Genomic DNA, 17,369 nt, shown 5'->3' with positions numbered 1-17,369 from the left:
TACTTACTTATTTTAAAATTTATAGTTCTGAAACAGGTTTCTTTTTTTTAACTCTGGTAGACATAAATAGTCTTTTAGTAGAAAGACACATTTCTAATACTAGAAATTAGAAGACAAGAGTCTGCTCTCGACTTCCAAATCATTCTCAGAATTACTGGGGTGCCTGGGTGGCTTAGTTGGTTAAGCATCTGACTCTTGACTTTGGCTCAGATCATGCTCTCACGGTTCATGAGTTTGAGCCCCACACTGGGTTCTGCACTGACAGCACAGAGGCCTGCTTCGGATTCTCTCTCTCCCAAAATAAATAAAATAAACTTAAAAAAATAATTTTCAGAATTATTCAAAAGTGACCTAATGAACTTTGCAAAGAATCACAGTATTCTTTTATACCTCAGAGTTTCTATTTTTGAATATTTACCTTTTTTTCTGTCATTACAATGTCATTCACATTCCTTGTCTTTGAGTTATTATTGTTCTTTCACAGAGTTGACTGCATATGAATATTTAAAAACAAAACAAAAAGCCCAAAATGAACTAATACTACATTTTTCAAAGAGGAAAATTCTATCAACATGGTTGTGTAATAGTGGAATATTTACAAGGACGTTATTATGCAATATGAATGATACATTTAGAGTCTGAATAAAAGTTATTAATATTTTTTGGTATACAGTTGTCACTAACTTAAAAATTTTTTTTTTATCTTTATTTATTTTTGAGAGACAGAGTGTGAGCAGGGGAGGGACAGAGAAAGAGGGAGACACAATCTGAAGCAGGCTCCAGGCTCTGAGCTGTCAGCACAGAGCCTGACGTGGGACTCGAACTCATGAACCTCCAGATGATGATTTGAGCCGAAGTTAAGTACGCAAACGACTGAGCCACCTAGGCTCCCCAAAGTTGTTACTAACTTTTTAAAATGTTTGTCCTGGTTTATTTAGTACAAAACTATTAAAAGTGGTTGACTACAAAGTGCTATGCCCAGTGATTATATTCAATACTTTATTTAATCTTCAGAACAATTGTATAATATCCCTTTTATAGGGGGGTAAACACACACAGAGTGTTTAAGCTCCTCACTAAATATCACTCATTGAGTAGGTAAGTGGCAGAGCCAGAATCCAAACCTAGGCTTTCTGATCAGGAATCAAGCTCAGTCACTACTGTTTGTTTCCCTTCTGTTAAAGCCTCTAAAACCTTCTCAAGTATTTCTCCCCAAATTACATTTTCCCCTGAAAACAATATTTAATTGATGCTTATTCTTTTTATCTTTCACTTTTGCAGACACAATATCAGCTCACTTCTTTCCTGTTATCACTTGGATGATTTTCAGTGTTATCCCTTTCTTGAGTCCAAAGAGAAAGGTTTAGTTTCTTTGACCCTTTGATGAAACTAGCCATCCTTTGTTTTGCGTCTATACAGAGAAGCCACTTGACATTGCCCCCTCCCCACGTCCCTCGCCCCACCCTCACCCCCATTTGTGGCTTGGCAACATGCGTTCATGAAACAGTAAGAGCACTTTTTAAGAAGTGCTGGTGACCTGTAAATAGATTATCTTGTTTCCTTGGAGTGTTTTCCTTTTATGACTTTGATTTTTTATCTGAATGAACTTTACTGTTTGTAATTTTAGTGTACTCACATTCGTCCATTTTAAGAAAAATATGTTCAAAATTTGTTTGGTCTCTTTGAATCTTAGTATTTCTTTTCTGGCAGGAGTTGGCTGTGATCATTCTTTTCCTTAAATTTTTTTTTTCTAAATTGTTAAAAACTTTTAGCAGTCTGTTCTTCTTTCCTCAGAGTTTCTTTTTTGTTTTTTATTTTTATGCTACTTCTTGCTTACTGGACCCAGCTCTTCTAAAGTTCTGGAATAGTCTTCCTATTCCGTTTGTGATTATTTTTATAGCTCAGTTGTATAACATCCCATTTCCTCTTTTCCTCTCTCTTTCCGATTTCTCATATATATATATATATTTCGCTTTTGCATGTTTGCTTTGCTTTCTTTTTCCTTTGCTTTCCATGATACATTTCATTGATGCTTTTCTTTGCTTGCCACTATTCACAGGAATTGTTCATCCTTTTGTGGGAGTCAAGGAAAAAAATAAGGGAAGGGAAATAGCAACAAGAAAGCCTCATCTCGGGACACCTGGGTGGCTCAGTTGGTTAAGTGTCTAAATCTAGATTTTGGCTCAGGTCATGATCTCATGGTTCTTGGGATTAAGCCCCGATGGACTGAGCTGGCAGTGCAGAGCCTGCTTGGGATTCTCTCTCTGCCTTGCTCTCTGCCCCTCCCCTGCTCTCTTGCATGTGTGTGTGCTCTCTCTGAAAACAAATAAATAATCTTAAAAAAAGAGAAAGTTTTGTCTCAATAATTCTGTTTGTCTCAGTTCTTATTATTCCTTCTATGTTTTTAATGACCGTGTCTCATTATTTCAGATAATACTTTTGAACTGCTATTCCTATGGTGATAAGTTACCTAGCAAATTTAGTGAAGCACACACATCTGTGTGCCTTAGGAAGAAAAAAAACAAAAAAACAAAAAAACAAATGTACTCTCTAAAGAGTCTTTCTCTTTTTTCCATTTACTTAGGATTCTGTGGCAAATCTGCCTTTATCTTGAAAGAATATTCTTTGTTTTTTGCTTTCCTCATCTTCCAGGGTTTTCCCTAAGAGGATAATGCATTTTAGGGAAGGGCTTGGCTGCAACCAGATCAATTCTGTTACAGCAAAGTCCACTGGAATTTTGTTATTTTCAAAGTCACTCAAAAATGAATCAGGTGTAAGTCGAGGCTAGCACACATTTTTATTATTGCCACCTTCATTTTGAAAGCAGGTGGAAGAGGACCGGCTTCTTCCCCACCAATGTGAAGCTTTTTCAAGCCAGTTTAGATGCTGTGAACGAGTGAAGAGCAGGCTTGAATCTGTTGTTGTTGCTATCAGCAGTCTTTGCTGCCTTGATCCCACATTCTTAGGAATATTTGTACCTCCTATTTCTTCTGTGTCCCCTCTGCATCGACCACATGTGCCAGCAATAGAGTTGGTGCTCTCAATGATACATAAATGAAAAAAATCTAGCAATATAGGTCCCACAGTGGAAGTATGGTCCTCCTTGGATGGATGACAGGAGTGAAGGACGGGGAGCATTTGCTCGACAGTGCTTGAGAAGGAGACAGAATAGAATTCATAACCATAACAATACTAACGATGATAAAAAACTGACATCTACTGAATATCTGCTTAATTCCTGTTTTTTTTTTTTTATTAAGGATCCATTAGTAATACTAACAATAAGAAGGATAAAGATGAACATGTATTGAATATCTACTATTAGCAAGGTTTTGTGCTAAGTTCTTTATATACATTATCTTGCTTAATCTTTATAAAAATCCTGTATGGTTTTTACAAAAAAAATTGACCATAGTTAAGTAACTTGCCCAAGGTCACATGGGTGGTAAATAGTCGAGAAAGATTTTATATCCATCCTTGTCTGACAAAATTCTGGAGATAAAATTTATCACTCCCTCAATTAATTCAGCACCTGCTGTAAAGTTCTAGATGTCAAGCCTCATAAGATGTCTTTTTTTCCCGTCCTAAAACAGTGGGGTGTTGGTAATCCCAGTTTTGTCATGCATTTTAATTAGAGTGAGTCAAATTTTGGAAATCTGTGAGAAAGAAAAAATAATTACAAGCTGTGAACAAGTTTTACAAATTCCTCACATCGCCCCCCCCCCAATCTTCTTCATAGCCCATGTCCGCAAATCAAGCAGAAAAGCAAGCTTCTCCAGGTTGTTTCAAACTTATTGTGTAGCACTTGTCTTTACATTAAAAATACAGATGAATATACACACAAATTAATAAATACAAATTAAAAAAATCTGTGTTCTAGGAATCTAGATGCTATACATTCTATTACTTGATTACATTTTAACTCCCCGTAAGATATCATCGCAGAAAGTAATAGCTTTGCTACGACGAGTGGGAAATAAGAAGTTAGAGAATTAAAGAGAAGCACTGTAATAGCCCCATAGAGTATGAAGAAAACAAACAAATCAGGAAAGGGGAATCAATTTTCTGTACCATGAAAAGCTCATGTCGTTCTAATAAATAAGAGTTCCTTGCTCTGACTTTTCATGCTGTAAGTGCTATGACACACTTGGTTTGCTTTCGTTGTTTGTTCTAAAGTGATATTGCCACGAGAGACTGTGTAAAATAATAACCAGTTTGAGTTCGTTTTCATAAAGGTAATTAAACTTCATCACTTCTTGTTGGCGCAACAAGCCAAGCAGTAAATGGAAAGAAAAGTCCACACATACTAACTTTTCATTCAAAATAATGTAACATTAGCATTTTCTGTGCTGAGGAATATACAGGTAAAAGGCATGAAATTAATCATGTTTAGATAACAAAACAAAACAAAATCAAAAAAACAAGGAAAAAACAGGTTTATTTCTCATTGGTTACAGAGCTCCAAGGACATTATTTAAAATAGTCACAGTCATGCTATTGTTAGTCTGTAATTAGGTTGGATAAATGATCAAAGATGTGAGAAAGGTGGACTCTTTAAATGCTTTAATTCAGGACAAATTACATCCCTTGGAGAAGGTAAGATAGTTCGCAAATTCCTAACTTTGGCTTATTCCATAAAGTGTAAAGAAAGAATGTACTTTGGTATGGAAATATACATTCTGTCTGCAAGTCTGTCTGCTCGAGGGGTATGTTGCTTTTAGAGATGTTGTGGAGGAAGAACAGGAAGAAAATCTATCTGGATGGTTGATTATGTTATAAGATGAATAACCTATTTCCAAGAGATGTTACTGTTGTCAAGTAGAAATTCATGTTTCAATGGATTTTGTGGCATAGTCTCTAGAATAGGGACAAGGGTTAGTGAGTGTGGTTTGTTACCTAATAAGACTTTATTAAAATAAAGGTTTCTGAATTGCCAGTTAAAATTTGACACGGAGGGACTGAGTTTAAATGGCTCTTATTGTCGGTTCATGCCAACTTCAACTTTGATGTAAACAAGAAATAAGTGTAATGCATAGTCCCATGGAGAAAGCCACCCTAAATCTCACCTTCTAGTATAGCCCTTCCAAAATAAGCACAAAATATAATGAAGTTCCTCTTTGATAACACACACACACACACACACACACACACACACACACGCTTTATAGTCATTTTTTAAAAAAGATTAATGTACAGTGACTAAAAGAGTTACCTGAAACTACTGTTAATTCAACAACTCATATACAGTGTTTGTTGAATAAATTAAGTGGAACAACTTCAAAGGCACATAGGCTTGTGTTCTGTATACAGAGAAGTATTAGATTATCAGTCACTAACAATAGAGATGATGATAAGACTCCATGTTTGTAAATGATTACTTGAACTACCTATGACATGTTTGTACAAGTTTTTATGATTTAAACACATTAATTATTCTTCCAAGGAACTAACATTGAACAAATTTGTTGAAATTCCTTAACTTTAGGCATCTTCTCTGTAAATTGCTTTCATTGGGCTTAAATAGAACATCTAACAGTTTCTAAAGTGTGTTATTTGTTTTGGGAAGTCTAGACAGTAAATCCATGGGGTAAAAAACCTTACCTAACTTCAGAGAAAGAAGAGAATGTCTTGTGATTTTTAAAAAATAGACTGTTTTTAAAAAATTAATTTTAAGTGCACAGCAAAACTGAGTGGAAGGTATGGAGATTTTCCATATACTTACTGCTCCCCACACATGCACAGCCTCCCCCATTGTCAACATCCCCCACTGGAGTGGTTTATTGTTACAATTGTTGAACATCCATTGTCACATTATAATTACCTCAGATCCAAAGTTTACATTAGGGTTTGTTCTTTTTTCCTTTTAGTTTATTTACTTAGCTGGGGGTGGGGGGAGCACACACACAAGCGGCGTAGGGGCAGAGAGAGGAGAGAGAGAATCCCAAGCAGGCTCCGCACTGCCAGTGCAGAGCCCAACACGGGGCTTGAACTCACAAACCGCAAGATCATGACCTGAGCTGAAGTCAAGTGCTTAACTGACCAAACCACCCAGGTGCCCCCTACATTAGGGCTCACTCTTGATGTTGTACATTTTATGGATGTAGACAAACATACAATGATATGTGTTCACCATTACAGTATCGTACAGAGTAGTTTCACTGCCCTAAAAACCCTCTATGTTCTACCTACTCCTTCCCCTCCCTCCCTCTATTGTTTTGTGTTTTCCAGCATATAATATAGTTGGCATCAAACAGTAGGTAGCCTTTTCACATTGGCTTCTTTTACTTAGTAATACGCGTTTGAGTTTCTTCCATGTCTTTTTGTGACTTGATAACTCACTCCTTTCTAGTGCTGAATAATATCCCATTGTTTGGATGAGCCATGGTTTATTCATTCCTTCGCGTACTGAAGGATATCTTGCTTGTTTCCAAGTTTGGACAATTATGAAAAAAGCTGCTGTAAACATTAGCGTGCAGCTTTATGTGTGGACATAAATTTTCGTCTCCTTTGAGTAGTAGTACCAAGTAGCATGATTGATGGATTGTATGGTAAGAGTACATTTAGTTTTGTAAAAACTGCCAAGCTGACTTCCAAAGTGGCTGTACCAATTTTCATTCCCACCAGCAGTGAATGAGCGTTGTTAATGCTGTACATCCTCGCCAGCATTTGATGATATTGGTAACCTGGGTTTTGGCTATTCTAATAGGTGTGGAGTAGTATTATATTGCTGTTTTAATTTGCATTTCTCTCATGACATGTCATGTGGGGCATCTTTTTATATGTTGGTTTGCCATTCTGTGTCTAGTTTGGTGAGTTTTTTTTTAAGGCTTTTAGCCCATTTTTGATCAGGTTGTTTGTTTTCTTATTGTTGAGTGGTAAGATTTCTTTGTATATGTTGGATAATAATGTTTTATCAAACATGTCTTTTGCAAATAGATTCTCCCAGTCTGTTGGTTGTCTTTTCATTCTCTTAATATCTTTTGAAGAGAAATGGAATACTTTGCTTTTAATCATCAAACCCCCCAAGGCATAGCTTCTTTAATCTTTTCTTGGCTACATCATGAATTTATTTTTCACTTCTTCTCACTGGCTCAGATATATTATTTTGGAAAAAATATAATGATCTCTTTTAATTCTTGGGTATGTGGGTATGTGGTATCTGGTAAGACCAGAAAACACATAGAAATATTTCTATAAACATATATATATTTCTATAAAATATATAAAATAATAATTCTGTGTTCAATTATGGGTGATTTTAAAATACTCTATTTTGTTTTTCTTTACTTTTATACATTTCTACAATGACTAATTTTTTTTTTTATTATCGTTTATTTATTTTTGAGACAGAGAGAGACAGAGCATGAGCAGGGGAGGAGCAGAGAGAGAGGGAGACACAGAATGTGAAACAGGCTCCAGGCTCTGAGCTGTCAGCACAGAGCCCGACGCGCGGGGCTCGAACTCACGGACTGTGAGATTGTGACCTGAGCCAAAGTCAGACTCCCAACCGACTGAGCCACCCAGGCGCCCCTACAATGACTATAATTTTTATAGAGAAAAAATAAAATGCAAGCATTCTGGAAAAAGAAGACAGAGTTTAAAGCATTTTTTAAATCTGGAGATTAAGGAAAAATAGTTATTATATATCAGTGCAATCCAGTAGGAATGTAATGTGAGCAAGCATATGTATTTTTAAACTTCCAGTAGCTGCATTAAAAATGTAAAAAGAAACCGATGAGATAGGTTTTTAAGAATATAACTTATTTAACTAAATATACCAAAATACTATCATTTTAATGTTTAATATGTAATCAATAAGATACTTTACACAGTTTATTTTTTTGGTAATAAGTATTTGAAATTGAGAGTGTATATTTACACTTACAACACATGTCAATTTGGGCCATACATTTACATTGGAAATGTATGACCTATAGTTAGATTTCATATAATTTCCATTTGTAAAAGCAACTTCACCTACCAAAGTTTTTTTGAACAGATTTTAAAAATTTCAAGTGAATCAAGTACCAAAGAATCCTTTTCCTTTAGTATTAACATCAATATTGGCAATAGTCATTCATTTCTTTAGAAAATATTTGACTGAAAAAACACATGTGACTATGAAGGTACATCTTTCTAAATTAAAAAAATTCACTGACTTTCGTGTCAACTTAATATATTAACTTCAAAAGGTTATTGTGTAAATTAAAAAGACAACCTATGCTTAGTAATGTCAACAAGGGTTTATCAATTTTTTTGGTATTTTGGCAGCCCATTTACATAGTTCTGTCAATTACAATGAAAGTTTTCTTCATACTGGCTCATGTTAGAAAAATATATTCAAGCATTTTTGTTTATTTTCTACTATGAGGAATTTCAGTTTTAACATAAATTCATGTAGTTCAGCTTTTCCTTTCCTTGGAACTTCAATTTTAACTCATTCATAGGGAGTGTGATATTAGCGACAAAATTAAATTGTACTGCCACTTTCTTTCTTCCATTGTTGAACGGAATTTCTTGTGTTTCAAGAAGTCTTGAAGTGGAGTTGACAGAAGAGTAAATCTTTTTAAACTTGTTTAGCACTCAACCAATGAGCATTGGCAAAAAAAAAAAAAAAAACACCCTCACAAACAAAACTGTAAGATAACTAGATTTTTTATATTCTTTATCTTTTCATTGTTCTGCATGCTGAAATTATTCATAACATTTGTACACACACGTACATCTAAATGTGTATCTAGAAATCATAGACTATTTTAGAAAATTGAGCACAAATATTTTCAATAGGTATCATGCTGTAGAATAAAATAATATAGGAAAACCAGTTTGTTGTCTTAAAATTCTAATAAATTCAGATTTTGACTTTCTGTAACTAGAATACTATTTATTGTTATAGAAACTTTTTCATATTTAGTTGTAATTCTTCTTGACAGATACAAGCGATTCAAAATTGTCCCACAGCTTTGATTTTTTGGGCTGTGAATTGACTATTTTTCAGCAAGTTGTAAATCCATTGAGACAAAACCACCCTAAAATAGTTACTAGACAGTATGTCTTATATTGCTAACTCAATTAAAGCTGAAGAAAAGTGCTCACAGTTTTTCAGATTGAAATCAATTGATTTTTCTATTATCTGGTGATGTAATTGAGATCTTTTACTTTTGTAAAACATCTTTTCTAGTCTTACAATTCCCTTACAAAATTTCTAGAACTAAAATCATAATTTCTTTTACCATCTTGGCATCTAAGAATCATTTTTCTTTTTAAAAAAACAAGTTTATTTATTTTCAGAGAGGGAAACAGCACATGTGAGCAGGGAGAGGTGCAGAGAGAGAGAGAGAGAGAGAGTGTGTGTGTGTGAGAGAGAGAGAGAGAGAGAGAGAGAGAATGAATCCCAAGCAGGCTCCTAGCTGTTGGCACAGAGCCCTTTGCGGCACTCAATCCCCATGGAATTATGAGATCATGATCTGAGCTGAAATCAAGAGTTGGAGGCTTAACTGACTGAGCCACCCAGGCCCCCTTTGCAGCAATTCAAACCATTCTATATACTGCCAAATTCATAAGCTCAAATTTTGTTTAAAATTACTAAAAATTCTTCTACATTTAATTCTGATTCAGTCACTAATTTAATTGATTCTTTTTTGAGTTTTGAAAGGAAACTTATCAAATTACCTATGTTTTTGCTAGAAGTCTTCTAGCAAATAAATTAGTATTATCTAACTTATTGCATTTATTTTTAAATAATAACAGTAGTTCCTTTTATTCTGATATAACAAATTGCAGTTGACATTCATTGTGAACTCGTAACATACCTTCTTTGAGCTTTGTTTTTTCCTTTAATATTCCTGTCATAATTAGTACAAGCTTCTGAATCTTCTTTTAATTCTGGTATCAAAAATAAAAATAAACCTATATTTTAAATTTGAAAATATGTTCATGTTTATTTTTATCCTATAAAAATAATTTAATTATATTCTAATTGGAATTATAATGAATAATTCAATTTAATTATAAAATAGACTTTACAAAAGTATCACTTTAACTCATGCTGACTTAATACAATATTCACATAAACACATTATAATATTATATTGCTGCAGAGAAAAGTATTATTCAAATTGAATCAACCCATTGACACAAATTATTAGATTAGGGATGTGTTTGTGTGAAATAACAAACACTGTACTTCCCTCATAATCCTACCTTATTCTATGCAAAGTGAGATGTCCTACAAAAACTGTTTTCAGTTTTAAAATTCAAGTTATATTAATTAAAATAATACAAAATTAAAAATTCATTTTCTCAGTCATTCTACATACCTTTCAATGGTTTCATAGCTACACGTAGCTAGTGAATAGTAGATGGCACAATTTATAGACAACAGTATCTTTTGGAAAAGTGAAATTTATTCATTTAAGCATAGAATTAAAACCTAATTCAGATTGAAACATTCAAGTATATTACATAGTACCTATCCTTTTGAAATCTTTTTGGTGATTTAGTTTCTTAATTTTTGAACTGTGTATATACATCATGGCATTATACATACACATTTTTCCGACAGCAGTTTTATATCCCTTTATCTAAGTATGTTTACCTGTACATATTCATTATTTCCTAAGAATAAAAGTGCTAGTCTACTTTCAGTATAATTTTCCCATCTGTTAAGTGTGCATAACAATACTGTTATCTACCTCATAGGGTTGGAGTGAGTAGGTTGGAGTGAGGTTGGAGTGAGTAGAAACCACTTAGAACAATAACTGACAGAGAAAATATCCATTGAATGTTACCTATGTGTAAATTACAGTAGTCAGGGGGTACCTGGGTGGCTCTGTCTGTTAAGTGTCCGACATCAGCTCAGGCCATGATCTCAAGGTTTGTGAATTTGAGTCCCGCCCCACATCAGGCTCTCTGCTGTCAACACGGAGCCCACTTGAGATCCTTGGTCCCCTTCCCTCTCTGGCCCTCTGCTGTTTTCTCTCTCTCAAAAATGAACACTTAAAAGTTACAGCAGTCATTATTATTATTGAATGTTTTTCTTAACACCCAAAGGCAAAAGTCATATGCCTTTATTTTTAGTGCAATTACCTGTAGTATCTTTATTTCTCTTTTGTTTCTATTTTTCTGAAGGATTGAAAGCAAACTGATTCTAATGGTGCTATGAATAAAATTACATGGTTTTGAGCAAAGAACTGTGGGTTACTTTTATGATCAAAGGATGTGTGTCCTTACCTTTATTAGTCTCTCCAACTTTATTATGTTATTTTCTCATTCTACATAACTTTCAGTGGTTTCATAGCTACACGTAGCTAGTGATTAGTAGATGGCACAATTTATAGACAATAGTATCTTTTAGAAAAGTGAAATTTATTCATTTAAGCATTGAATTAAAAACTAATTCAGATTGAAACATTCAAGTATATTACATCGTACCTATCCTTTTGAAATCATGTTGGGGACAAGGGGGAGGGACAGAGGGATGGCAAGAGGGTAACTAGGGACCTTCTCCTACCATGAGCTTTGATGCATACTAGAGGTCAGAAAAATATGTGCCTACAATATACTCAGCTTTAAATATTTTTTCAGATATCTTATGTCACTTGATAAATGGTTTTCAAAAAGATGAAACATTGCTGTATTCTGATACTCAAGCATAGTTAATAAATGGTATGTTCTCTATTCAGGAATATTCATAGGTTTCTCATATATATAATAGAAAACTTCAGAACAACTAAAATATCCAAAAGACAAAGGAATTGCTAAATAAATATTAATGCATAATGTTCAGGCATTGCCATACTAAGAGTACCTTAATATGTTTTAGATTTATGTTTGTTGAGAGAGAAAGATGTGCATGATATATTATTTAATAAATGAAAGATTAAAAATAATGTATAAAGTGCAATCTAATTTGTAATAGAGATATATTATGTGTAGAAAAATATGAAAGGCTATATACCCAAGTGTCAACAATTATTATTTCTGGGTGGTGGAATTAAAGGTGAGTTTTTAATTTCTAATATTTATACAATGTCTATATACTGCTTGTGTAATAAAATAATACATTATTAAAGGGAGCATTTACAGAAAAACTTTTAGAAAATTCTATTTGTCTTTTCTTGTCTTTTACAGTTTTCTTTAGAAGTAGTTCTTCTAAAATAATTTAGAACTAGTTTCAGAATAGTAATTTAATTTGCAGGAGAAGAATTTCTTATGAGACTTGAAAACTGTGGGCTGATAATCTGTGGGTGGTTGGGTAATTTAGATTTGAAACAGGTGGTCATTTATTTACTTTTTTAAATCTTTTGTTTTAAAGTTTATTTATTTTGAGGGAGAGAGAAAGAACACAAGTGGGGAGGGCAGAGAGAGAGAGAGAGAGAGAGAGAGAGAGAAACTGAGAATCCCAAGCAGGCTCTGCACTGATAGTGCAGAGCCCTATGTGGGGCTCGACCTCATGAACGATGAGATCATGGCCTGAGTCGAGATCAAGAGTCAGACACCCAACTTACTGAACCACCCAGGCACTCCTATTTTTTATTTAAATTCAAGTTGGTTAACATACAGTGCAGAATTGTTTTCAGGATTAGATCCCAGTGTTTCATCACTTACATATGACACCCAGTACTCATCCTGAAAAGTGTCCTCCTTAATGCCCATCAACTATTTAGCCCATTCCCCCACCCCTCTCCCCTCCAGCAACCCTCAGTTCTCTGTATTTAAGAGTCTCTTATGGTTTGCCTCCTTCTCTGTTTTTATCTTATTTTTCCTTCCCTTCCCCTATGTTCGTCTGTTTTGTGAAATGTGATTTTTAAAATATGTCAAGTTGCTAGTCCTTGGTGCCTTTTACTTTATTATGACTTTGGCCAAGTATACAATTGTATTGTTACTATTTTTTAATGTTATTATTATTGTTATTTTTTTTTGAGAGAGAGACAGAGGGTGAGTGGAGGAGGGGCAGAGAGAGAGGTAGCCACAGAATCTGAAGCAGGGTCCAGACTCTGAGCTGTCAGCACGGAGTCTGATGCAGGGCCCACATGAGATCATGACCTGAACCAGTGTTGGACGCTCAACCAACTGAGCCACTCAGGCGCCCCACATATACAGTTTTCTGTATTTGTTTTCTGACTGACATTCTCAAATAAATTTACTCTTGTAGTAAGGTGGTTGCTAAAAGGTGCAGTTTGAAAATTCCAGAGAGCTTAAAAACTCAGAAATTTAAAAATATCATTTTAAAGACAATTCTTTATTTAAATATGAGTTATTTACTGATCATATGATACCATTTTGGGGGAGCTGAGAAGGTCCCCTGCTGCCCAAAGTCTTTTGGTGATGCCTTAAATTCCTTCAGCAGAGAAGAAAGAATTTTATTCCAACTGAATTTCAGGGTTGGTAGTTTCAAATGAAATTTAAAATAAGGGGCAAATGGCTGACAGAAGACCCTTTTCTGGTCTTAACCATGGGGAGGGAGAGAGGAAGGTGAGCATCTAAGCATCCATCAAAGCAAGAACCAGGCATAGAAAGAGGGTTAGGTGGAGAGATGGAAGGAGACTGATGCAAAAAGACTTTCTAGCTCACGTGTTTTCCCGGGTCCTCTCCAATGTCTTGTCAAGCATACAAAGAGAAGTTTTGGGAAAAATTTATACTGTACTTTTTCATCAATCTCTGTTTCTGCACAAAGTTTAACAAACCACCAAGCTTCTACTTTCCTGGAAGTGACACGATACATCCTCTATAGGTCAGTGTGGTGGAACATGGGTAACCAGAGAAAGAGCTGCTGTTCACCTTCTGGCCCTAGTCCACGTGGATATTTCTGTGTGTTGAATCACATTCTCTGGAGTCCTGCCTGTATTTTTGAATAATAAAAGAGTGTAACTGAGGTGGGATAGTAGGGTATCCTACGGAAGTTACAAGATTGGGGTGCGGAAGGATGCTGGGCTAATTGCTCACTTGGTACCTGGAATCTTTTGGGTCTCCTGTCCCAGACTTCACTTGTGGCTTTGAAGCACATAACAGAGTTGACAAACACACAATCAAGTGTAGATCATTGAAACTGAGAAAAACGCACTATGAATATTACCTTAATACTTGTTGCATGCCTGTGGTCACATTTACCCATAAACGGTGTAAAAATTGTTGAAAAGAAACATCTTTCCAGTTTGTCTCTCCGTCACCCATTACTCTTACTTTGGTAATGGCATCCTACCTTTCTTTTAGGAACGTCCTACCTCCATCTCAGGAGTCGTGATGGACTTGTGACTCATATACACTGCATTTTCCATGCCCCCAGTGCCTGGTCCCACTGGCCCAAGAACCCACATGTGATCTAAGCTAGGCCGTTCTGACTCCTGGGATTTTGAGTCTTGTGCAGAATTGGAATTGAGTCATTCTGATGGCAAAGCCTCAGAGATGTTTTCTTTGACATTGATACTTCATCTTCATACCTTTCCTCAAAGCTCTTTCTGAGTGAGGTCTCCAGAGCAGTCCTGGTTCCTGTCCTCCTCAGGGCTTGATTGTCCAAATCATTTTCTGATTATATGGACTACTGTGGGTAGCTAATAATTCTAGCAAATTAAAAAAAAATAAGTTAACCCCAATTTTTTTTAAGTTAAAATTGACTTCTAAATTGATACATAACTGGATCACTCATAGCATCTCATCTTTTCATGAAAGAAAACCTCTGATCCAAAACTAGGCCAATCCTCCGGCAAAATCATTAATCCAAATTGTTATGCAGGATAGGCAAAAGGAGAAAAATGGAAGCATGAAATACAGTGGGGAAAAGACAGCAAAAGGGAGGTGTGTCTTTACTGAAGAAATGTTCTGAGTCTTGGAATCTAGCCAAAGATATATTTTATAGTTGACCCATGGCTTCTCTCCCCACAAGGGAGTTGCTATATTGCTTGTTATTGATCCTGCTCAGATATCTTTCACTTAAGTCCCATCATACTACTGAATTTCTCCTTAATTTTTTCATTCTTCCACTTGCCTTCATGTTTATTCCCATTCCTTTGCTTGGACAATTTTCCTATATGAATTTCATTTCTCACCTTGCCCAGTGGTTTACCCATCACTGGAAATTGATCTCATGTGAGAAGCCTTTTATAGTACAGCAATCAGATATTAGCTTTTTTTTTTAATTCATTACATTACAAAATGACTTCTGAGCATTATTTTTATTTATTTATTAAAAAGTCTTGAATGCTTATTTTTGAGAGAGAAAGAGAACACAAGCAGGGGAGGGGTAGAGAGAGAGTGAGACACAGAATCTGAAGCAGGCTCCAGGTTCCCAGCTGTCAGCACAGAGCTGGACACAAGGCTCGAACTCATGAACCACAAGATCATGACCTGAGCTGAAGTCAGAGGCTTGACTGACTGAGCCACCCAAGTGCCCCTGAGCATTATTTTAATAGTAAAACTTAGCTAACATGTGTTAGCTAAACTTAGCTAACACGTATTGGTGGTGAGACTATTCTAGGCAAATGAAACAAAGCACGTGGAAAAAACTGGAGCCAAGAGGGTTCTTGGGTTGTTCAGGAACCTGAAAATCATTGGAAGTTAGTTGGTGAAGGGGGTAGGAGGAAGTTGCTGAGAAGATGAGATGGGTAAGGCTGACAAGGGTCAGATGACAGTGTTTTTAAAACATCTGCTGAAGGAAGAATGAACCATGGAGGGCTTTATTTAGATATATTACATGCTTTTGCCTACTCACACAGCCAGTATTCAAAGTCAGTTTCCATTTTACTTCAAAGCTCAAGCCCCTTTCCTCTATCCTACTCTGCACCTTGAAATCATTCTTTCACCAGGATGTGGGAACAGACACTTCGCCTGGGTTAGACCACCGATCGGATACAAATGGCTCAAAGGGCAGGCGAGAGAGAGATGTGATGTTACAGAGCAGAAGGTGCATCTAGAGAAGGAAAACTAAGAAATACTGTTTGATAAAACTGTAATTTCTTTTAATACTCTTAAATTGTGCATATCAATCAAAAATATAGATGTAATATATTTAACCAATTAAGCCACCCACGTGCCCCCTGAAATTCTTGACGATTTTCAGATATCTTTCCCAAAGTAAGGGAAAATTGGTGACTTTGAGCCATTAGTGTTGCTTTGTAAAGTCCTTTGGAGTAAGAAGGTCTTTAAACAAATTGGCTTTGTGAACTCCTTAATATCCAGACAACACTGTGTATCGTTTTTAGAGTTCAGCATATATTTGGTAATACTTTAAAGAAGAGAAGTGAGAGTTTTGTAGTTAGGAGAGTGGTTAATCATAGAGGTGTGATTTAGGGAGTTTAGGCAAACACTTCCCCTCCACCTTAAATGTGATTGATAATCTTGTAGCTAACGCCTAACCCATTGATTGATCCTTTTCAAAATGCAAATAAATCTCTTTTCAGATATTTGCACTTGTGTGAGAAAAAAAGTACCCAGAATTTCAGTGTACGTAGTACACGTGCAAGTAAATGTGTGTTTGTGTGGGAGAGAGAGACCGACTGACAGGCAGTGGGGAAGGGAAAGGAGTGAGGAGGTGAGCTATGGAGGAGGAAGAATAAGACATAGAAAAAGGAGGTTGGGACCCATAATTTCCTTATTTATTTATCTATCTATCTATCTATCTATCTATCTATCTATCTATTTATTTATTTATTTTTGCTGTATTTCCTCTAAACAGTGCTTAACCATGACAGTTAAGCCATGAGGCACAGTTCCAGGGGCTTGTTTCTGTCCTTTCAAAAATTATAGTTTCCTACCTCCTTTTTCCCCACTCCAGTCAATGGTTTCTAAACTTTGTGCTTCAGGAACTATAAAGAAAAGTCATTCAGTCAAGGACTGTTTATTTAGTGCCCTCCAGGGTGCCTAGAGCTGAACCAGAGAAAATTAATAGCATTAAACCCTGAAGCTTTGATGCTGGTTTTGAAATACAGAGCTGCTTGACACATATTTCCAAAGGGACATTTATTCCTCTTTTTAATGTGTATTAAGAGAGGGAAAATATTTGACCTGCTTATTAACGTGTCTTTAATGTCTAATGTGCTTTTTTGAAGTCAGATTTATTAAGGTATAAATCACATATTGTAAAATTTACCCTTCTAACTGTACAGTTTGATGAATTTGGTAAATATATATATTCATGTTACTACCACTGCAATCAAGATACAGAAACTATCTCATCACCCCTAAGTATTCATTCCCCTTCATCATTAACCCCTTTTCCTACAGCTAGCACTTGGTAACCACTGATCTAAATTCACTTCCTCTAGTCTCACCCATCCTGTAATATCATACAAATCAATCATACATTATGTAGCTTTTTCAGCCCAGCTTCTTTCACTTAGTGTAACACATTTGTGTGATTAATCCATGTTATT

Source organism: Panthera tigris, chromosome A2 (genome assembly GCF_018350195.1).
Source record: "Panthera tigris isolate Pti1 chromosome A2, P.tigris_Pti1_mat1.1, whole genome shotgun sequence".
Lineage (NCBI taxonomy): Eukaryota > Metazoa > Chordata > Mammalia > Carnivora > Felidae > Panthera > Panthera tigris.
The sequence above is the reverse complement of the archived record's forward strand: the minus strand, read 5'-3'. Positions refer to the sequence as shown.